Genomic DNA, 22,976 nt, shown 5'->3' with positions numbered 1-22,976 from the left:
TTGCACATCACCTTCTGTATAGTTGTGTGTAATTTCCAGGGGGTCGTTATGGAAGGTCAGGCCCTGGTTCATCCAACATCTGAAGAGTCCCTCTGTGGTCAGCAGCCATCACAGCCCAGGGGCCTCTGCCTTCTACCCTTGGTACTTCCTATAAGTTTAACCTGGTGAGGTTTGCTCTGGTGACTCATCCTAACAAATCGAGTATAGCACAGGCTCAGCTGCCATTCCTGACACTGGGTTACAAACAAGGGCATGGTATCTTCCTTGCTATGTCTGTCTCGGTTGCTGCCCTCCCCTCCCCTCCCCTCCCCTCCTGTCCCCTCCCCTCCTTCATGAACTCTTTCTCCCCCTGTCCCAGAGAACCAAGAAAGCCTGGAGAAGCAAGCTGACAGGCTGTAGGAGCCATGAGAAAAGCTTCATGATTGACATTCTACCGAGAGAGAGCTAAGTGAAAGAAACAAGCTTGGAGGTGGATCCTCCCCAGCCAAGCCTGAAGGTGGCCGTGGCCCAGGCTGACACCAGGATTACAGTAGTGTGGAGACCCTGAGCCAAAGGCACTTAGCACAGCCCCGCCAGATCCACAGGAGCTAGGAGATAATCAACCCGTCTGCCTCCTCTTTCCTGTATTTGGAAGGAGGGGCTGAACACTGGGGCCACAAATCTAGCTTTAAGGAAGGTTTCTTCTGTAAGTCATAGGAATAAGGATTTAACATTTGAAGGGTTTAACATCATGCAGTTTGTAAACCATTCTAGGAGCTGTTTGGGGTCTGTGAAGTGTTGTGGGGAGAAACAGCACGTCTGAAAATATTTTGCTGATAGAGAAATTGGTTCTTCTCAAGTCACTGTGTGTCACTTCAGCAGCCCCTTTGCAAGGCAGACTTCACACCAGATGCAGTCGCCATGACTGTAGCCCTCCTCACACCATTCCTGGCTCTGTTAAGTGCCCCCAGTGTGGAGAATTAAGCCACAGTAAAAGTATACTGTGGATTTTACTGAGAGGTCACGGAGCGCCCCTCTCCCCTTGGCAGTCAGCAGTGCTCTGATTACTTTCCATTTATCTAGTTGGGAGGACTCAGAGGACCAGCTGGGCCCCTGTCTGTACTCATCAAGAGTTAATTTCTGAGAGAGGTGCAGTGGTCATGAACAAGTGCAGAAGGTACCCCGGTGGTCCTGCCAGACAAGAGGGGCCCTTAATTAGCAGCAGCGTTCAATCAGGCAGCTTAACCCGCCATGAGCTGGAGAGGTCATGTCCTTCCTGCCACCCTGCCTATAAACACAGACCCAGAGCCAGGCAGCCTGGGAGGAGGAGCCACCTAAACACAGGGAAGTCAGCACAGATCTGAGCCTGAGCCTGACATTGCTTCAGGGCATACCCGACCAGAGTGTGTGTGTGTGTGTGTGTGTGTGTGTGTGTGTGTGTGTGTGTCTGTGTGTGTGTCTGTGTGTGTACCTGTGTGTCCATATGGGGCCATGTATGTACCAATGTGTCCATATGGGTATGTATGTATGTGTGTGTACCTGTCTGTCCATATGGTATGTATGTGTGCACTTGTGTGTTCATATGGGTATATATGTGTTTGCCTGTGTGTGTGCACCTGTGTGTCCATATGTATGTGTGCATCTGCATGTCCATATTGGGGGAGTATATGTGTATGTGTGTATATGGCTGTATGTGCACGTGTGAGAGAGTGTATGTGTATAAGCTGGATGCCCATAAGGCCGCGTGTGCATGTATCTGCATCTGTGTGTCCATATGGCTGTGTGTGCATATGGGTGGGCATGACTCTGTGCATGTGTGTCGAAGCCAGAGGTTGACATCTGAAATCTTCTTCTTTTGCTCTCCCCTTATATTTTGGGATAGGGTCTCTCAGAACCTAGAGTTTGAGGTTTTGGCCAGTGAGGCCCTGGGACCCACCTGTCTCTGCCCCGAGGTCTGGGGTTGCGGACATGGACCACCCTACCCAGTTTCATGTGGGCACTAGGGATTTAAACTGAAGTCCTCATGCTTGCCCAGCAAGCACTTCACACACCGAGCCATCTCCCTGCCTGTAACCATCACCGCTCACACTTGACTAAGTTCTCAGAGAAGCTATTGTTTAAAATCTGGGAGTGTCTTTGGCAACTTCCTATCTCTGGAACTGGACACTACTCGGGCCTTCTTTCCTCACTGTTGGAACATCATATGCTGTGCTATCCCTGGGGTCACATGCCAATACAGATGGCAGAGTGGGAAGTCAGAGGCCCTTGCTAGCCTGAGAGCCACCAACTCACATGATTCAGCTACAAAATGAGATGGACTGGACTTGTTCTGAGCTCTCAGAGCAGAGAGGATTCTGGTCTCAACACACACAAATGTCAGGTGACCGCAGATGATAGACTTGGGGTCTTTGTGTCTTATTCATTGTAGCCGAGGTCAGCACTCATCCCTGTGGTATGGAGAACACCAGGAACCCAGTGTGGTTAGTGTCCTTCCATTTAGAGAACAGCTCTTCACCTCTGCACCGCAGAGCAGACAGGACGCATTGGGCTTTTGGGCTAGGTGGCTCTGATGTACTTTGAGGCCCCCAAAGAATCCAAGACTGGGTATGGGAAGAAGAAATAAAGACCCTCAACCCCTGCCGAGATGTCCAGTTGTCACAAACCATGCAGACACACAGAGCTGATACCAACAGGCGAGTTGTGTGTAGAGGTGTGGGTCAGTAACTCGGAAATAGCCTTGTAGACACTTAGAGCAGACCTGGGTGCTCATAGCTTCTAGGGTTTGAGGGAACCCAGAGTAGTCCCTGATCCCAGCCTATAACTACCTTAATTTCCTTTGTAAATGTAGCTGAAAATCCATCCCGATCAAAGAACCCAAGAAAGAAAATTGAGAGCAGTCGTGTGTGTGTGTGTGTGTGTGTGTGTGTAAGTGTGAAAGAGATCCCTCTGGGTGGGGTGGGGTAGGGGTGGTGGAATGAACACCAGTTTTGAGTGCTGCATGGGGTACAGGAAAAGCTAACGCAGCCTCATGGAAGCTTCGTGGCGCTCACTCAGTCCAGCAGCAGCCAGCGAGCCTGTAGGAAGATCAGAGCGGCACACACGTTCACATGGGGAGAAGTGCTTAGTGTTTTCAAGGTGACACAGAGCTCAAGCTCCATTCTTTAGTTACCTGGCTGATGGCAATCGAGAACACTATGTCATGGCCCAGTGAAGCATTGTGTCTGCATAGGAGAGGAAACTGACCTACCGACTGGGATTTGTCCTCAGTAAAGGCCGCCAGTCCGGTGCGCATGTGTGTACAGCCCTCAATCATGATGGAGACATGGAGACCAAATTGTCCATTACACTGTCTGATCCTGACCGTTTTCTGAAATGGATATTTGATCACAAATTCATTTCGGCATTGAAGACTGTTTTTCTTAGCCTTGTAAATTTTTTTTAAGTCTATGGTTTTTCTCGTCTTCTTTCTACTCTTGCTTTGCCAACATGGATACGATTCATGCAGAGAAAAAGGAACTGAGGAATAAATCAGTCACAGGATAGATCTTGCAGCCAAAACCTGCCAGAGCCAGGAACTCTGTTAGGGGAAGCCAAAGGCTGCAGCCACATGCAGGAACCTCGCCGTGCCTCGTGGGCATAAACTGGAACCTTGGCAATAAACCTTGGCTGGATACAAGGTCGCCCTGTGCGAGTACTCCTGGACTCAGTTGGATACTGCACGTTCCACTCATTTTGAGAAGAGGAAATCATTGTTTTTAGTGTTTGTAAATCCCCTCCATGCTTAGCAGAGAAATGCTGGTGCTTTAGACAGAGGAGGTGGCATCACTTCTGCAAGTGTCTTCCCGTCCATCTCAGCAACACCATGGCATCATGTACTGTGTCTTTAAGCTTAGTCAGGCCAGCTCTCACCATAGTAGCTAGTGCGAGGCTTGGCCTTGCTTTTGGTTAAGGGGACAGGGTCATGAGTGCACATGTGTGTGGAGGTCAGAGGTTGACACTGAGCCTCTTCTTCAATTAGTCACCTTATTTTTAAAGACAGGGCCTCTCACTCAACTTGAAACTGGCCAGTTCAACTAGTAGCTTGCTGCCTTGCCCCATGGTTCCTACTGTCTCTACCTTCCAATGTTAGGCTTATAGCTGCATGCTTGGAACCTGGCTTGTTATAGGTGCCAAGAATCCAGACTCAGGGTCTCATGCTTGCACAGCAAGGGCCTTACTGACAGACTGAACCATCTCCCTGGGCCCCTCCACACTCAAGTGGCTGGTGACAGGCAAGAGCTGCCTGGCTGCTCACACTGCCATTGTTGGGTCCTCATGAGTCTCATGGGGACTGTACCATGATCGGGTGACACTACACGAAATCCATCGGCAGCACGAAGCTAACCCTAAAGGTAACTCTAGCTTGAGTCTTTCCCAAGAGCTGTGATGTTCCTGAAATCCAATGCAGAGTAACGAAAAGGGCTTGATCCCCAGGCTCAGGGGGAACTCAGGGTTTAGCGCTATCTTCTCTAACTCTCAGCCTGTCAACTTTTTCTAAATGTGTAGAATGCTCCAAGGGAGAAACAGCATATGGTGGGAAGCACAATGAGAACAATGTATCAAATACAATTTTCTATTGTGCGCAATGAGAACAATGTATCAAATACAAATCCACTGTCATGCACAGTGGGGAGAGCACAGTGAGAACATGTATCAAATACAAACCGTGTACTATGCACAGTGGGGAGAGCACCCTGCAAGCCATTCCCAGCCTCACTGTTTCCTCTTTGTTGCCTGGGTGGCCAGATGGGGTGAGTATGAAGGGTGCCTTTTCTAGATCTCTTTCCTGGGAGCCCCAACTCTCCCTTTCCCCTCTGTAGTCAGGTAGGAATATGATGGCCTCACATGTTGGAGTAGGCCTGAAGTCCGGAGCCACCACTTGGAGGAAAGCTGAGTGACAGCATTGAACTGAAGCCACCGTGTTCAGGTTCCTTCAGTTCACATTAGCCTGTCTTGGTTAAGTATAGTTTCGCTGGTGGTAACATGAAATAGTAGTTCTTCATCTGTACCTGCATTATGTATTATAAACACTATATGATATAGTTAAAAATATATCATATTGTTATATCACCACTAACAAAACAAATAGAAATAAAAACAACCTACTGAAACTCTTACAGCTTTCTGATAGGTGTGTTCACTCCAGAACCGGTAGTAATAATGAGATTTTCACTGGCAAGATGGACAGAGGGTTATGAGACTCCTGCAGACAAGGTAGAGTTAGTTCTCTTCTCCATCTTTTGTTTTGTTTTGTTTTGATTCCAAGATGGTTTCTCTGCATAACCGTGGCTGCCCTGCAGCTGACTCTGATCCACACGCCTCTGCCTGGGGAATGCTGGGATTAAAGGTGTGTGCCCTCACACCCAGCGACTTCCATCTATATGTCCAGGAGTTAAATTCAGCTCACCCACTGAGCTCTACCACTCACCCTCCAGATACCTTCTTATCTGTTAAAACTGAGCCATGAGGCCATTCTGCATGGGACCATAGCATGTGGCACAGGTACCTTAAGCTAATGGCACTTGAGAACCTGATTTCCAAGATGTCCTGGGGCAGAGAGCTGCCACAGTTGATTTTCTGTCAACTGTAGTCAGTTGAAGAGTCAGAGGCATCCCTGTTGTGCACTGGGTGTTGGGGTGTGTGTGCTTAAGAAGGGGGTGATCGGAGGGGCACCGTGCTCCACTGACACTTTCCCGGGGTCACTTACCTTTCCTCTGTAAATCTGTCCACACAAACACAGCTTCCTTCGTTGCATGGCATCTGCGTGGCACGGCTCATAGGTTTTGTCCATAACTGAGCTTCCACCAGAGTGAAGGATGCCACCCATTGAGTCTGCCTTGGTGCTTGATGATGAATCTGCCCCAGCTCTGACAGCTCACGGCCCCACTACCGAACTAGATAGAGTGTGGGTAGAATTCACACTGTAAAGGAAAGGAATCACAGTCAACATGGAACTTCCTATGTCGGGTTGGGGTGTCATTGTGATGGATTACACTTTAAAGTTCTGCAAGTTAGATTGTTTAAGGTAATGAAGTCAGGGTGGGAATGTGCAGTCAAGGGCTCCCACTTGTGGGGAAGCAAATGCTCTCCAGAGGGAGGACAGACTGGAGGATCCCACAATCAGGTGACCGGAAGTCAACCCTGGCACCTATGTGGGTCTTACTTGCTATCTCTAGCAAGGAGGCAATTTTAGCACACTCCTGCCTACACCCTAGACCGTGCAAGGGGATAATACCTCGTCAGATGCTCAGAAACAGCCCTGTGCAAGCATTCTGCATCCGATGCTGAGAATGTTGCCAGTAGAGAGAAAGCCCTCTGAACTGTGAGATTCCAGTTCTCAGTCCAGGTTTGATGTCTGCTCCCACTGTGTTGGAGAGTTAGGCAGCTTGCCTCTTGTGCAGATGCCGGTCTCTCTTTGTGGGTGTCTTGTGCACTGAGTATTTTTGGTATAGCTGTGGCTTGCCTGTCCTACCTTGTAAATGTGCCCATTCCCACATGGGCTGCTTTAGGTGGCCACATCTGCTTCTGCTGAACTTCCTCAGTCAGAGCAGCCACCCTCCAGACTGTTGCCTCGGCCCTCTCTGATGTTGATGACAGGGCATGCTGACCCGTCTTACGCTCTGTGTGGCTCATGGGGAATCAGTGAAGGAGAAGTATGTGGAAGCCTCTAGCCAAGAGGAGACACCCGGCCTCTCCTCGGGAAGCCTGGGTCTCATTTGCATTTTTGCATGTTAGTTGCTCATAAACAGTCCTGTGCAACTGCAGTCCAACTGTGCAGACTAGGCTTGGAAAATTAGGACACCCTGAGCCTCCAGGCTAAACTTGGGACTCTGATCTGAGGGAATCTTTGGATTTGGAAATATGGCAGAACCCAATTAGACAGAGCACTGTTGGCATGGCTTGTGACAACCAAACTTTTCGCAGACCAGAGCTCATTGGGGCTACATTTTATGTCTGTGTTTCATCCATTTACCTATCCATCCATCTATCATCTATCTGTCCATCTGTCTGTTCATCCGTCTGTCTGTCTATCCATCTATCCTGTCATCCATCCATCCATCCATCCATCAATTATCTAATCTGGGTATATGTGTGCACATATATATGATAACCAGAGGCTGCCCTTGAGTTTTTTTCTGCTCCCCTGCACCTTGTTTGTTGAGACAGGGTCTCTGATTCTCCTGGAACTTGCAAAGTAGCCTAGGCTGCCTGACCAGCAAGCCCCAAAGATCTTCTGGTTTCTGTGTCCCCAATACTGAAATTACAAACATGGCTTCCTGCCTAGCTTCTCTATGTGGGTTCTAGGTACTAAAGTCAGGCTCTCCTATGCTTTCATGGCCAGCACTGTACTGAGCCACTATTTATTTTTGAGACACAATCTCACAGCCCACTGAGAATTGAAATTACAAGTGTGAGGCACACCTGGTTACTTTGTTACTCCCCCCCCACCCCACCCCCCCCGAGCTGGGGACTGAACCCAAGGCCTTGTGCTTGCTAGGCAAGCGCTCTACCACTGAGCTAAATCCCCAACCCCTACTTTGTTACTTTAACAAAGGCTGACTACACAACCACCTTCCCTAGGCTGTGCAATTTAAGGGAGGAAGCATTTGTTTTGGCTCATGGCTCAAGGGTTTCATCAATGCAATGAGTCATGGTGCAGTGAGGAAGGAGAGAGTAAAGATCACTGGTGCTCAGTCACACCTCCTGTGTATGCTGTCCAAGACCCCAACCCGATCACTGGCACCATATGCATTTAGGTCAGGATCTTCCCATGTAATCAAGATAATCCCTCACAAGCATTCCCAGAGGATGGCCTAGTCTAGATAATTCCTGACAGATGTGCTGGGAGGCCTGTTTCCTAGATGATTCTAGGCCCCGTCAAATTGACAGTCAACATAGACCATTCCACAGACCAAATACATTCATGGTGGCTTGGGTACACAAGCTCAGGAGAGTCTCTGTCTTTCCCCCCGTCTCTCGTGCCCGTTTCCCTCGAGGATCACTTAGTCTCTGCTTAAGTATGGTCTCTAAGCTCATCACTGTGTCTCAGATCTCTCCACTGACTTCAGGCTCTTGTGTAGATTTGCTAATTGGATATAATAAACTATATTTCAGCATAGACAGCTAATCTTTACATAGCCAAGAGACATCTTAAAAATTAGCTTGACCTTGTAGGTCAGAGAGTATGGTTGTCATGACAATGAAGGTGTGTAGCAGTAGAGCAGGGAAGTGAGTGTGTACAGAAATAGATTCCTGGCTAGACACTAATTGAATTTTGAGGAGAGGCGCAGGGTACTTGGATGGGGCAGAGAGCTATTTCAATAGGTTCTCTGACTACCAAATAGCTGGAGAAGAGGGCAAGTTTACTTCGCAGTATATAAAAAAATTAATTTAAATGAACCATAAACTAAAGTTTAGCAGGGCTAAAAGCATAGAAGGAAATATTTCTAACAAGCTAAAACACATGAGCTGTAAACGAAAATAATGATTAAAGTGACTCTCATTTAGTTTTTTTTTTTTTTTTTTTTTAAGAACAAAAGAATCTTTGTTCGTTCCAGGCCATGATTAAGTCTTCAAAGCAACTTCCTTTCTATTAAACGTGCACGGTGATCTGGACACTAACCTCTTGAGCTACTGAGGATGAGCTCTCTGTAGCTGTACAGCGAGTCACGCGTGGTTTCTCTCAGCTAGCACGGATGTGATGGCGTTCATTGCCGTGTTTCTCTGGTGTTAAACCATCTTTACGTTTCTAGGGTAAACCACTCGGTTACAGTGGGTAGCCAGAAGGTGCACTGTTGGCTTCAGTTGGTTGACATTTTATTTAGAATCTCCACATCTGTGTTTATTGATGCCAGGTTAACCGTCTCGTCTTAGGATTGCAGTCATGCTGGGATCATGGAGCATGCACAACAAGTTCCTGCCCTCTCCACTTCAAGACCCAGAACGGGCGCTTTTCAGAGCTGTGGCTGTTGTGAACCCCGTTGGTGCTTGGTTACTTAAGCCACCAAAATATTTTTTTAACCTTGTTCTTAATTAACCTTTTAAATTAAAAAGTTATTTTTCTAGTTTTACTGTTTTCCTTTTTTTCCCAGGGAGTAAGCTAAATTAACTGTCCAGTTAATTTTTAATGGATATTTATTCACTCATTTATTTGACATTTATTTAGATTTATTGGGCATTTGCTCTGCACGGGGCATTATCCCCCATGCTGGAGAGAAGTGAACAGCAAGAGCGCTGCTGGTGGCTTTTCCAGAAGAGAGATGAGATGTGACGTGTCCAGCTAGTAATAGCTTACACCTGTGGCAGGCTGGGTCCGTGAAAGAGACCTTCAGACATTTGTCTCTCAAGGAAAAGTCCTTCTGCATACTTGTTGAGCTGTGAATTAAGCATGGATCTAAAATCTCTAAATATACATTATGCATCAAATATTTATGACACCCATACACTATTCTAGGCGAAGGGTATAGCACAGACCTGTGGAATCTGTTTCGGCAGTGTCTCAGAACATACTCTGTTGCTGTAACACATTGCCTGTGACTGAGCAGCCTGCAGAGAACAGAACTGTATTTGGGTTTATAGTTATGGAGCTGGGAAGCCCATGAGCATGATCTTGAATTCAGCAAGGCCTTCTTGCTGTGGTACCGTGATAGAGGATGGCGCATAGCACGTCCCATCAAGTCTGTTGTTCTGCGGGTCTCCTAAAGCTTCTAATGCCACGGTAGGGCTCCACCCTCCACTCACGCCAATAACTTAAGTCCTCACCTTTAATTGCCATCGGTGTGAGCTTTCAACTTAGGAACTTCAGGAAGACATGTTTAAACGACAGCAAGTCACTTACGTCAAAGGTCTTGGGTGTTTTGAAGGATGTGTGTGCACCATTTACAGTAAGATTTGAAAGTCACGTGTCCCCTGTCCTGCCAGAATGCTTGAGCGCCGACTCTCTGAGCTCCAGGGCTGGGTCTGGGCGGGGAGGAAGTTCCTTTCAACCCTTGTCTCTGTTTGCAGCTCTTGTGTCTTGAGGTACGGTCACCACCACACTTCTTTTCTGAAGAGACAGAGGGTGAGAGTGGAGTTCCCCGGAAGCCCCACCCTCTCAGCCTGACTTCTTCCCCTACATTCTGGGGCTTGAGGCACTGGCTCTGTGAAGCATATTTCGGATTTGAAGAGCAACCATTCTTGAGGGGCTGACACCGAGTTCCATGGAGCATGTGGAAAATTGAAGGAGCAGGTGCCAGTCTGTTCTCTGCTCTCCGGGGTCACAGTGAACAGTTGTTCTATGTAAAGATTCCCAGGTCCTCCTTACCCATATCTCCCACCCACCCACCCACCCACCGCCGCCCTCCCTGGGCTACTGTGGAGGGCATCTCACACCCACCTAATCCAGACCCTGCACCTGCAGCGCAGTCCAGCCCTTCCCAGTCCAGGCCCCTCAGGCTCCTCTGTGATTCCATCTGTCTCTTGTGAACCATTTCTAAACATGCCCGTTCATCCACTCCCTCTCAGCCAGCATGGCTGCTCTGACCACCTCGGAGGTGGGCTCCAGCCTCTGTGGCTATCGTGTTTGCTTCTCTCAAACCTACCCAGGGCCTCTGACCCTGTTCTCAGACATTTTCAGATTCTTCCTTTTACTTCCTTCTGCTCTCTGAAAACCACCCGTAAGAGCAGCCTTCCTGGCCACTCGTGCCCATCCCTGGTCCCTCCCACTCCACGTTCACTACCGGCCTCCTTACCCTGCCTTCGTTTCCCCTGAATAACAGCCCACGGGGTAAATGCAGGGTGTTTGTTCACTATAATCAGCGCAGAGCCTAAGGATGCTGGCACACGAGCTGTGTTCTTCCCTTTCTCCCTGCACTTGAAGGAACTCAGAGGTGGCCCTCCAGAACAGGTGCTCCAAAGCCAGAAGGGCATGGCTGTGGCTCATGGGTGGCTGGTCCTTCTGAGCAGAAACCAGAGGGGCCACGGTCATGACTGAAACCTCACAGCAGCCTGTGAGGAGCAGCACCCTCCTGGGAAGGCCAAGGCGCTCAGTGAGAGAGGTTAAGGAATGGATTGGTGGCCTGGCCCAGCTCAGGTCTAGGTAGCATCTTCTGCATCCCTGCTGTGTGGCTAGAGGCAGAAACAGACACAGCTCCCCCTGCACACAAGCCTTTCCCTGCAGTTTCAGCCTCTGAGTCTCTGGGCCTGGAGGCCATGCAGCCGCCATTGGCTCATTGCTCAGGAGGACTGTTTGCTGTGGGGAGTGAGCATGCCTCTTACCAGCTGTGATCCCAGGGCTCTGAGCAGTTACTCATGGGCAAATGGGACAGGAACAGTCCCCATCTTAGAGCACAGAAGATGAAGTCAGCAGTGGCTCCCTCACACGGGGCTCTTGAAATCAAGTCGGTGCATGACCATCCTTTCTTGCTCCGCATTAGTCCAAGTCACACGACCCAACAGTCAAATGTCCATGGTTCCTGTGTCCCCACTGCCTCGCCAGCCAGCGGACGGTTGATAAGCAGGTGGCAGCTGTGGGTCCCCGCTGTGACAGAAGAAAAGGCTGCCTGTCCCCAGGGCTTACTGGGGAGGGGGCTGCAGAACCCCCCCCCCCAGGTGCCTTTCCCCAGCCTCTGCCATGGTTTACGGTTGGCAGCTAGTTACCGGGAAGGGGCTGAGGGACCACGCTGGCTTTTGCCGTTCTGTCCGCATCTTGCCGATCTCTGAGCTACCATCCACCAGGGCCTTATTTTAGACTGCGGCTTCCGCCATCGGCACCACAGCACGAGACCTACAGCATCCACCCAGCTGATCTTTTCTTTCCAGTTGGGAAGAAGATGCCCTATTCTGACCTGCCTTTGTTTCTTTTTTAATTTTCTTCATTTCTACCTTTCGGCTTCTGGTAACAGTGGATGACAGCAGGTTTCAGAAGCCACAGAAACAGTCCTGTAGGTCTGTCCAACAAACCCTGGGGAACAGCCACGTTCCACGGGGCCCTGTGGCACCCACTTGTGTAGTTCATGATGGCCGCCCAGCCAGCCTCTTTCCCCCACCACTCCCTATTTCTCTCACATGGAAAAAAAGGAAACCACCTAGGGTGGGTTACATTTAATGGGGTGAGAAAAGTCTACACGGTAGAGGAGAAGTTACAGGTGAGGCCAAGCGCCTTCCTCCCAGGAGGGTGAGCCATTTTCTCCTCTCTGGCTCCCATATGGACAAAGCACACAAAAGGGCCCTTTCTGGGTTTGATGTATTACTTTTAAAAAACAAACCCTTCATGTTTTTTTTTTTTTTTTTTAAATTTTGGTTCCTACCTCTTGGCCGACCCAGCAGGAATTTGGCAGTCTATTAGACTGCTTCAAATGCTAAGAGTTGCCTCTCTGGAAGTCACATAGTTGGGGGTGCTAGGGATTCTAGATGTTCTGTGACCTGGGCTGCCAAGCTGCCGGGGTGCTCAGGGCAAGGGGCCCTGGCCTCCAGTGCATGCATGACGAGAGGCTTAGCAGCTGTTGATACACCACATTTATGGATGGGGTTCTTTCTCTGACTCCTGCTTCTTGGTGTATGACTGAAATTTTTTTATAATCTTTTAGAGTATTTCCGGGGTTACATGAGGAGCATTTTGTTCAGGGCAAGCCTGTTTATCGCTTTTGTTGTTGTTGTTGTTGTTGTTATTTGTTTTGGATGTTGTGTTACAATTCCTGTCCCAGATCTGTGATAAGTCCACACCTCCGTTTATCATTTAGTTCTTTCTACAAAGCATTCAGCATCCAGCTTCCCTACTTTGAAAAGAATCAAAACTCCGTACTGGTTCAACATGGGTAGACAGTGGTGGTAAATGGACAGGCCTGTGTACGCTGTGTGGACGTTGTGACGTTGTGACGTTGTGCTGACGTCGTGACGTTGTGCTGACGTCCTGACCTTCTACAACGGGGAGTATTCCAATATTCTTCCTTCTGTTGTCCGGAACACAGTGTCTTGGTGGGCTGACCAAAATTCTTCCCTGATGGAATGGGGGTACAGCAGAAGGGTCCCTCACTGGGGGCGGGGGTCTCAGTAGAGCAGAATGGAGCCGTTTGCTGTCTTCTTCAGCCTTCCATGCACGCAGGCAAAGACATAAGGCAGCCAAGCGGCTGGGGGATGTAGCTCAGGTGTTAGAGCGCTTGCCTGGCTCAGGAATGCCCTGAGTTCTGTCCCTGGCGCCTGACCCCATGCAGTGCTGTAAACACCTGTGCTCCTAGCACTTGGGAAATATAGACAGGAGGATCAGAAGTTCAAGGTCATCCTCAGTTACAAAGTGAGTTTGAGGCTAGCCTGGGCTACAGGAGACAGTGTCTGGCTTTCTGAATTCATTCTTAACTGTGGCCTGAATGCAGTAACCTGTGTTTGGTTGTTGTTTTTAAGGGGAACAGGACTGTATAGCTTGTTGGGAGAATGCTTGACTCTGCATGGTACCCTAGGCTCAGTCCCCTGTACTACAGGGAGGGTCATACCATATCTCCCCCATATCTCCCAGCTCAGGTAGCTACTGGAGATGAATCTTTGTTGCCTTTTTTATTAGAATAATCAGGGTACTCGGTTGCCCGGGGAGTACTTTCCTTAGGCCTCGTAGAATGTTCCTAGTCCAACACTGCATTCTGATTCCCTGCCCCTAGACAGGGTGTCCTACAAAAACAACCAGATCCAACCCTTAGCAATTAAAGAGCTTGGCCAGGTAACCACCCCCTCCCCCAAAGCCTGCAGGATGTGAGTTATTCATCTTTACCAAAGAAGTTATTCATCGGCACTAAAGGCTCCTTTGAGTTTTTATAACTTTAGGATCCTTTTAATAACACACTCGTTTTATATAATAATATCCAACTGTAATGCTGTGCACAGCCCCCGCCAGCCCTCCTCTCCTTCCCCACAGGGCCTCATCTGTGGCAGGAACTTTAATCTTCCTCTTTGCATTTTAATGCTTATCGTAAAAAGCCTTAGGAGAAGCTTGGGCAGTTTCATTTTGAGAAAAGCGCACCCAGAAGCCTTTGTTCCCTTAGAACGCTAAGCTCCGTTTATGGCTTCCAGCTTTATGAGGGACTTTTGGTGGGCCAGTGCAGAACGGTAGGTCCCTAGGCATGTCAGCACCCAAGGCTCACTAGGGAGTCCGCTAAGTCCCTCTCCCTTGACAAAGGTTCTCTGTCCCACTCATGCTTGGCATGCTTGTGCATGTGCCCAAAAAGCACATCATGTGTGAAAGGCAGGCACAGCCCCTCCTCTCCGTAGGATGAGTGACTTCCTCAGGGAGGCTGTTTAACAAGGGTGCCTCATGAAGCATCCAGCACAGGAGCCCAGAGGATCCAGCACCAGCACCGTATGGTTTCAGGGAGGCAAAAGTGTCACCTCTAGGAGTCACGGTGACAGAGTTTTCTAGAGGCTTGAGGAAGATGAGTGAGCTGAGCTGCCTTGGAATGGAATAAATTCACATTCAAACTGGAGCCAAGCTAGGGAGAAAAGCAGGGGAAATACATTCCTGGTTGCAACGTGTGCAGAAGATCACGTTCCACAGGAGAGAGTGTGCCCCACAGAGAGAGAGAGAGTGTGCCCCACAGAGAGAGAGTGTGCCCCACAGAGAGAGAGAGTGTCCCACAGGAGAGAGTGTCCCACAGGAGAGTGTCCCACAGAGAGAGTGTCCCACAGAGAGAGAGTGTGCCCACAGGAGAGAGTGTGCCCCACAGGAGAGAGTGTCCCACAGGAGAGAGAGTGTCCCACAGAGAGAGTGTCCCACAGAGAGAGTGTCCCACAGAGAGAGAGTGTGCCCACAGGAGAGAGTGTGCCCCACAGGAGAGTGTGCCCCACAGGAGAGAGTGTGCCCCACAGGAGAGAGTGTCCCACAGAGAGAGTGTCCCACAGAGAGTGTCCCACAGAGAGAGAGAGTCCCACAGAGAGAGAGTGTCCCACAGAGAGAGAGTGTCCCACAGAGAGAGTGTCCCACAGAGAGAGAGAGTCCCACAGAGAGAGAGTGCCCCACAGAGAGAGAGTGCCCCACAGAGAGAGAGTGTCCCACAGAGAGAGAGTGTCCCACAGGAGAGAGAGTGCCCCACAGAGAGAGTGTCCCACAGAGAGAGAGTGTCCCACAGAGAGAGAGAGAGTGTGTCCCACAGAGAGAGAGTGTCCCACAGAGAGAGAGTCCCACAGAGAGAGAGTGTCCCACAGAGAGAGAGTGTCCCACAGAGAGAGTGTCCCACAGAGAGAGAGAGTCCCACAGAGAGAGTGCCCCACAGAGAGAGAGTGTCCCACAGAGAGAGAGTGTCCCACAGAGAGAGAGTGTCCCACAGGAGAGAGAGTGCCCCACAGAGAGAGTGTCCCACAGAGAGAGAGTGTCCCACAGAGAGAGAGAGAGAGTGTCCCACAGAGAGAGAGTGTCCCACAGAGAGAGAGAGAGAGTGTCCCACAGAGAGAGAGAGAGTGTCCCACAGAGAGAGAGTGTCCCACAGAGAGAGTGTCCCACAGAGAGAGAGAGTCCCACAGAGAGAGTGCCCCACAGAGAGAGAGTGTCCCACAGAGAGAGAGTGTCCCACAGGAGAGAGAGTGCCCCACAGAGAGAGTGTCCCACAGGAGAGAGTGTGTCCCACAGGAGAGAGTGTGCTCCAAGGGGAGTGTTCACATGAGAGAACTTATCTCTAGGAGAGGGTTTCTCTGAGAGCATTTTTCCCCAGAAAAGTATGTCCAGGGAAGAGTGTTGCTAGAAAATGTGTCCCAAGGAATGTTCCCTCACGAGTCCCCAGCTTTTAGGGGCTGTTTCAACCTGGCTATCACCACAGACATAGCATCTACCCTTGATGTTGGTGCACTGAGCACTGATGGCTTTCTTGGGTGTCAGCATGGGGCTTTCAACTGTTCTGAGCCATGCTGTGTAGAAGGGCACACAGGGCCTCTTCTGCAGACCTTCTTGACCTGGAAGCACCTCAGAGGAGCCAGAAGCTGGCTTGAGTGGGGTGGCCTGTGTGCACACCCAGAGTGGAATGTGTGTGTGTATGTGTGTGTGTGTGTGTGTCTGTGTGTCTGTGTGTGTCTATGTGTGTCTATGTGTGTCTGTGTGTGTGTCTGTGTGTCTATGTGTGTCTGTGTGTGTGTCTATGTGTGTCTGTGTGTGAGTGTCTGTGTGTCTGTGTGTGTCTATGTGTGTGTTCATGTGCATCCTCCCCCTTATTCAGGATAGGTACCACCTAGGAACCTTCTGGCATGTCAATGTGAGGAAAGCCAGAGCAAGAGCAGCTGCGACCTAAGTGTTTTATGCCCTGCTCAGGGCTTTATCTACAAGGAGACTGAGTCAGCAGAGGAGCACATCCCACAGGTGCCCCCAGTAAAGCCTTCCAGTAGGATTGCTAAGCCTGCAGCCCATCACTGTCAGGAGGGCAAGGGCCTGTCTCACTGTCCATCTCTTCAGGTTCCTGGTGAGATTAAAGAAATACCTCAACCCCTGGGTGCTCTAGGGAAGCTTCCAGAACCAATCTTTTCCCATCCTGAAGTGGAGGTGACAGGCACAGCAGCATGGTGCGTACCTGTCACAAAGCCCCAGGCCACACTGTCAGTTTCTCCTATACCGCCTGGCTCTGCATCTCTACAGTGGGCGGAAAGGCCTGAGGTCCAGTGTTCACTCTCACGTGGGATCTGTGGCCACGCCCACTTGGCTGATGCGTGACGACTGTCTCTCTTCAAAGGACATGTGTGGCTTTTTATTATTCAACATCCTCCTTATTCAGTGAAAACCCACTTTGTTTCTGGTCTCATCGAATTATTTCACACAGCTAGCATGGCATTTCAATCCAAAGAAGTCCTGTAAGTGCACCTTGGGGCTGGGAGATGGCTCAGTGGTTGAAGTGTTTGCTGCGTAACTGTCAGGAACCTGAGGTCAGATCCTCAGCACTTAGGTTAAAAAAAAAAAAAACCAAAAGACAAAAAACAAAAAACCCACATGCCTGCCCTAGCACTCAACAGGAGGGGCCAGGCAGGCCAGCCTAGCTGAAGGGAAGGGATTGTAACCAATATTTAGCTTGTACACAGGCAGGCACATGTATATGCACAAGCACGCGCGCGCACAGACACACACACATATTTGCACATGCACATATGTCATGCACACAGGCCTACACACGTGCACACACACACGTGCACATGTGCTCCTGCACATACCCACATGCATTTGCACACACGTGCACACGTGCACACACAGAGTCATTGTTTTATGAGCTGGAGATTCCCATCTTCCTTCCTTTTTCCCATTTTTGGGGAAGAGAAAATGAAACAAAATTGTGCAGGAAGGGTTTGTATATTTGGTTGGGGGAGGGGAAATTAATCTTCTCATAATAGTTTTTAAATTAAGTTTCATACTGGTCCAAGCCCTTTCCTCTCCTCCCTTCCTCTGATATTCCCCCTCTCATTAAAGCTCGGGTTTTGATGGCATTCACAGGAAGGCTGATTTACTGGAATAGAGACGCTCTCTAGGTCTTAAGTTTTGGAACATTCCCAGTGTGTCTGAACCCAGGTTTCAGATTTTACTGGCATTTTGTTGGCAGGGCTGTCTTTGGAGCCCTTCCTGATTTGAACTTGTTTCCTGACACCTTTAGCAGTATGGTCCTGCGTTTCTTAAATTTAAAAAGGGGGGGGCAGGTTTTAAATAGAAAAGCATTTACAAACACAGACGAAAAGTTGATTCTCTGATGTCAAGCAAAATAAAAAAGCAGTTAACTCTCAGAAACAGACACTTAGACACTTTATTTTTAAAGGGCAGGAAAAGACAGGATAAGGACCAGGGAGAAGGCTGTCTCCAGAAACCCCAGCTGTGTGGACTCTCCTCTCCCTCTTGAAGCTACAGCAAGAAGGCAGCTTGTTTCACTACCCTGGGCTGTGTCTGTAACGCCAACAGCCAGGGTCACTGGTGAACTCAGGACCTAGCTCACCTGAAGGCCTTGTTGCCAGTCTGTTGGGAGTGGGGCAGGATAGAGGCGGCCCCAGCAGGATGCTCTGACACCTGAGTCAGGAGGGACAAAGAAGAGTTTGCCTGTATTTCCCAGTTGATAGGAGCTGAGGCCTAAAACTAACATCCTAGGAGAAAGCAGCCGGGGCAGGGTGGGCTGGTGAGACTACTTGGTGGGGTGGGGAGGAGGGTAGTACTTGCCACCAAGCCTGACAACCCAGGATCAGTGCCTGGCAACCCATGTGATGGATGGATCGGACCGGCTTCCATGACTGACCTCTGACTTCCTCACTACTGCATGCATATGCAAAATGTTTCCCTAATGAAGGGGTGTGGCAGGGGCATGTCAGCGACATTATTACCTCTTCACCTTGATACCATCCTGGAAGCATTAGTCGGCCCTGAGGGACACAGGAAGCCAGTTGGAGAATAAAAAAGGCGGTGCTCAACATGCACCGGATGATGTGCTCGTGAACTGAGGAAGCCTCTGAGGACCAGCAGTTAAACTACTCAGACAGCAGAAGAGCTCAGTGAGGGAATGGGGTGAAATGTCCGACCAACGGGGAACCGACAGAGTCAGTCTCGCAGGGGTGGAGAGATGGGTAGAAGGCGGAACTGGCCCAGAGGGGATGGAAAGTAACTACTTGAATGAGCATCTGTTCCAGCACTGGATTCAGAACCAGATTTGGTTCCTGGGGCCGCCAACACGGAGCAAAGCCCTGTGTTGAAGAAAGAGGCCCCTTGTCCTGGGGCTCGAGGAGCTGAGCTAGTGCTAAGCTTCCCCGGCACAGTCTTTGTGCCTCCTGCCCTTGGCAGGGTGGAGCCCGAGAGCAAGGAAGGGCGATGCTCTGGGCAGCTGTGGTAGAAGATGCTCTGGCGGCTGAGGCCAGCGGGCAGGGCGGGAAGTCCTTCCCCACGATTACCCTGAGGCACAGATGGAATTGAGGTGGAAAGGGGCCGGATGGGGGCCTGAGTGGGAGGGCGGGCTTTCCCTTTATAGAAGAAGGTCATTCCACGAAACTTGCTTTGACCACCCAGGTGCTTCAGAAACTCCTTGGCTCGGTAGCTAAGGAAACTCATTATTTTATTATTTTATGTAAATTTGGTGAGATGTTGGCATGCTTAAAACAGCTTCCTTGGGAGAGATCTTGCCCAATGCCCAAGGCCATGGTCTCAGTCCCCAGCACCACCAAAAAACAAAAAGGTTTTGTTTCCCAGGAATGTCGCTCAGTTGATCGAGTGTCACATGAAGTCCTGAGCATGGCCCACAGTAGCATAACTCAAATGCAGAACGTGCCTGTAACCCCAGACTCAGGAGGAGCAGAAGTTCAAGGTCGCCCTCAGCTGCACAGAGGATTTGAGGCCAATCTGGGCCACACACAAGTCCCTGGCTTTAAAGACAGGAGGAATGGGGGGGGGGGGGGGAACGACCGGAATTCATAGAAACAGGAAAAATAATTTCCCAGACACTTGGGAGAAAAATGAACTCCACCACAAATTTGGTAGCATTTACTTTTTGAAGATTTGAGATCTTATTTCAGTTGTTTAAAATAAAAGAGATTCCTTTCTCAGGTTTAGGATTAAATATACAGAACTTTCCAGAAAATCTCACAGCTCTCCAGGACTCTTAAGCTGACACAGATGCCTTTGAGGAGACTACAAATGGTGTTCCTGCCTTCATATCTCACTGGTGAAGAGAGAGAACTGAAAGGCTGAGGCAGGAGGATCTCAAATCCAAAGGCCAGCCTGCCTACATATCAAGACCCAGAAACAAAGCAGCAGGTCTTCTGTAGTGACCCCACCCCCAGACCCCCAAACCTCCACTTCCTCAGCTGTAAAATGTGACCACGTGGTCATGATACCTGGGACCCTCTGGAGGCATCTAAGGATTGGCTCAGTAAAAGCACCAGAGAGCTGTAGACTGCCCAGAACCCTGAAGGATATTCTGAACAGACAAAGAGCCCACTCTGTTACTAGTTGGAGCTGCCCTTCTGCACAGCTCTGAAGTTCATTTGTTCTCGAGATCTTAGATCTGATCGAGTGTGAAGATGTCACTGTGTTGCTGGTGGGCTGACTAGTGGAAACCTGCCACGTTGACATCACAGAACCTAACACCTGCTAAAGGCCTAACTGGAAAGTAAGTAGAACTGTGCAGATGAAGTGGAGGCTTCCCGTGAAACCTTAGAGCAGTGATAATTCTGTAACTTAAGCAATATGGAATTCATTCCGGGACAGAATGTACAATTAGCCCATAGCAATCGGTAGGTTTTATCATACAACGGTAAATGGTATTGTGACATGTATTTACAACAACGAACCTGATAGGGAAGCCTAAGAGATGTATTTAAGCAACATAAGACTGCCTGCTCACGAGGTGACTCGGCTTCACAAGCATTTCAGTTCTCAAATTAATTTAGAAAGTATATTTATACAGAATGAACAGACAGAAATCCTCCACGTCTGCAAAGGCCTGGGGAAGTAGCACCCAAGGAGACCAGGGAGGAGGATGGGGCTTGCTGGACACTGAGATGTGCTTGGTAACTAAAACTGTGCAATGTCTGCACTGCCTTAGACCTGGGAATTTAGGAAAGGGGACCGGTGCCAACAGAAAAGGATTCCCTTTCAGAAACAGCCCCGAGCGCATTAGACACTGTACAAAATGAGGAGGGGTCCCACATCTCCACAGCAAAGGGTAGGTAGTATGTCTGTTGACAGGTCTCCCAACAAACAGTTCTGAGACAAACTGGTGGGAATCGGAAAGATAAAAAACCAGGCCTGTACCAAAGTTTTATCCTATGTAGGAAGGAACTCTAAATGGACTGGGAACACATTCATACACAAGAAGCAAGTGAATTCCTTGGGGATGGGAAAACAGTCTCTAGAGTCTCTAGCCATGAAGCAAAAACAAGAGGCAAAAAGAAGAGGTCGATGTGTGTCACACACACACACACACACACACACACACACACACACACATCGTGAAGATGTGGGGGAATGAGGGTCATCTCTAATTGGTCCAAGAGTAGGTCAGGGGTTGTGGCCATATCTCACAATGTCACACAAGCGCTTGCTCTCTGAGCAGCATCCCACCCACCTCCAACACTTTACTCTAGATGCAACCCTGACAGTGTCTCCATACATGTGATCAAGGTGTGAGGACGCCTAAATGATGAACCAGCGTGGAGTTCTGCACCACACAGCATCAAACAGGGATGAGGGAGACCTCATGGGCGTGCTGAGTATGCCCAGCCTCCACCAAAGACTAGGGAGGGGAGGGAGACAGAGGGGGAGACAGAATGACGTGGGTCCAGGGTGGCAGCCTTCTCTAAGGAAGAGAAAGAATGAAGAAAGCAGGCATGGGCCTACCATGTGCAGAAGGGGTCACAAGAACCAAGCAGAGACAGCTGAGGGTTGACTTGTGTTTACATCATAGAGGTGCAGACCAGCAAGAAGGGATGGAAGGTGAAGGGGGAGTGTAGTGAATGCCCACAGACTCAGAGGCTGCAGTGTAGTGAATGCCCGCAGACTCAGAGGCTGCAGTGTAGTGAATGCCCGCAGACTCAGAGGCTGCAGTGTAGTAAATGCCCACAGACTCAGAGACTGGAAAGCTTGGTCCCCAGCTTGGGAAGAGTTAGGAGGGGGTTCATTGGAGATGTGTCACTGAGAGAGGGCTTTGGGGTTTTCAAAAGACTCTTCCCACTGTGTCTCTCCTCGTGATCATGGATTAGTCTGTGAGCTCTCGGTTCCTTCTCTCAGCCAGCATGGACTCTGTAGCCCTCTGAAACCCCAGGGAAGTTGCTTTGGCCTAGGTGTCTTGTCACAGCAGTAGAAAGTGACTAAGCAAGGCCAGCTCTGGCAAACTTTAAAACACTGAACAGGAACAGTGATGGGCGGAAGGAAGCGAAGTCAGGATCGCTGCTAAGCCTGATCGCTCGGGCAGAATGACTGCACAGGATGAAGGGAAAAAGGTCACACTGAAGGAATTTGTAGACACATTGTTTGCTTGAATATCTCAGGCTGCTGAGGACTAGAACTACAGGTAAACACTCAACTCTTTCTCTCTTGTGTTTTGTCCCAGCAGGACGGTCGTCCATTCTGAGATCTCTGCACCATAGCATTGCCTTAAAAAAATATAATGTTCATTTTATATATTAAAGAAAAAAGTTTTGCACACTTCATTGGCTGTAGGTCATATCTCAATACAAAGTATAAAACGGGAACAAAAGAAAACAGTTATGGGGTTGGGGATTTAGCTCAGTGGTAGAGCGCTTGCCTAGCAAGACCCTGGGTTCGGTCCCCAGCTCTGAAAAAAAGAAAAAAAAAAAACAGTTATAACTCAGTTTTTTTCTTCTCTGACTACTCCTTAGGATACAGTTCTAGAAGCAGGGAACACAGTTACTGAGCCAAAAGGTATTTAAAAAAACAAAACAAAATAAAAAAGCAAAGCTGCCATCCCTGGGTGTTAGGGATGCCTGCTTATGGTTGTCAGTGTGCCTTCTTAGACTCTTACTGTCTGACTCTGACAACACAAAGGCGGTAGACCAGTTAGCCCACTCACTTCTCTACAGTTGTTTATCTATCTATGTATTTATTGAGACGGGGTCTGTCTCTCTCTCTCTCTCTCTCTCTCTCTCTCTGAGTGTGTGTGTGTGTGTGTGTGTGTTTCTATTTATTTGTTGAAACAGGGTTTCTCTGTGTAGCCCTGACTGTCCCAGAACTGACTCTGTAGACCAGACTAGACTTGAACTCTGAGATCCAACTGCCTCTGCCTCTTTCGCCTTTGAATTTTCCATAGGTTGAATAAACTCACATGTTACCTTTGAATCTTGCTGTTCAATGCACATTTCAGGGCCAGCGTACCTTCTGAGGTTCTGTGTGTCAGAGCTGCCGTTTTAATGACCACCAGTTGTCCTTTTGGGTCCTCACATTGGAACTCAGCTAACTGTTCCCCTCATAAAATTAGATCTTTTCCAAACTGTTGCTTTTCTAACTGGTGAACATGGCTGTCCCAGATCCCCATAGAGGATGG

The 22,976-nt window shown here is 49.2% G+C and overlaps 1 protein-coding gene and 1 long non-coding RNA gene across 14 annotated transcripts in view; both read left to right on the top strand.

Annotated features, from left to right (window-relative positions):
• LOC134481059 (uncharacterized) overlaps positions 1-22,245 on the top strand; it is a 46,444-nt gene extending 24,199 nt beyond the window's left edge. The window contains exon 2 of the long non-coding RNA XR_010056264.1: positions 359-22,245. This is a non-coding gene — a long non-coding RNA (uncharacterized LOC134481059). The remainder of the gene's footprint in view (positions 1-358) is intronic.
• Positions 1-22,976, top strand: part of Hlcs (holocarboxylase synthetase) — a 197,621-nt gene that overhangs the window by 158,623 nt on the left and 16,022 nt on the right. The window lies entirely within an intron of this gene.

Source organism: Rattus norvegicus, chromosome 11 (assembly GCF_036323735.1).
Source record: "Rattus norvegicus strain BN/NHsdMcwi chromosome 11, GRCr8, whole genome shotgun sequence".
Taxonomy (NCBI): Eukaryota; Metazoa; Chordata; class Mammalia; order Rodentia; family Muridae; genus Rattus; species Rattus norvegicus.
Note: the sequence above shows the minus strand (reverse complement) of the source record. Positions and strands in the feature narration are given on the sequence as shown.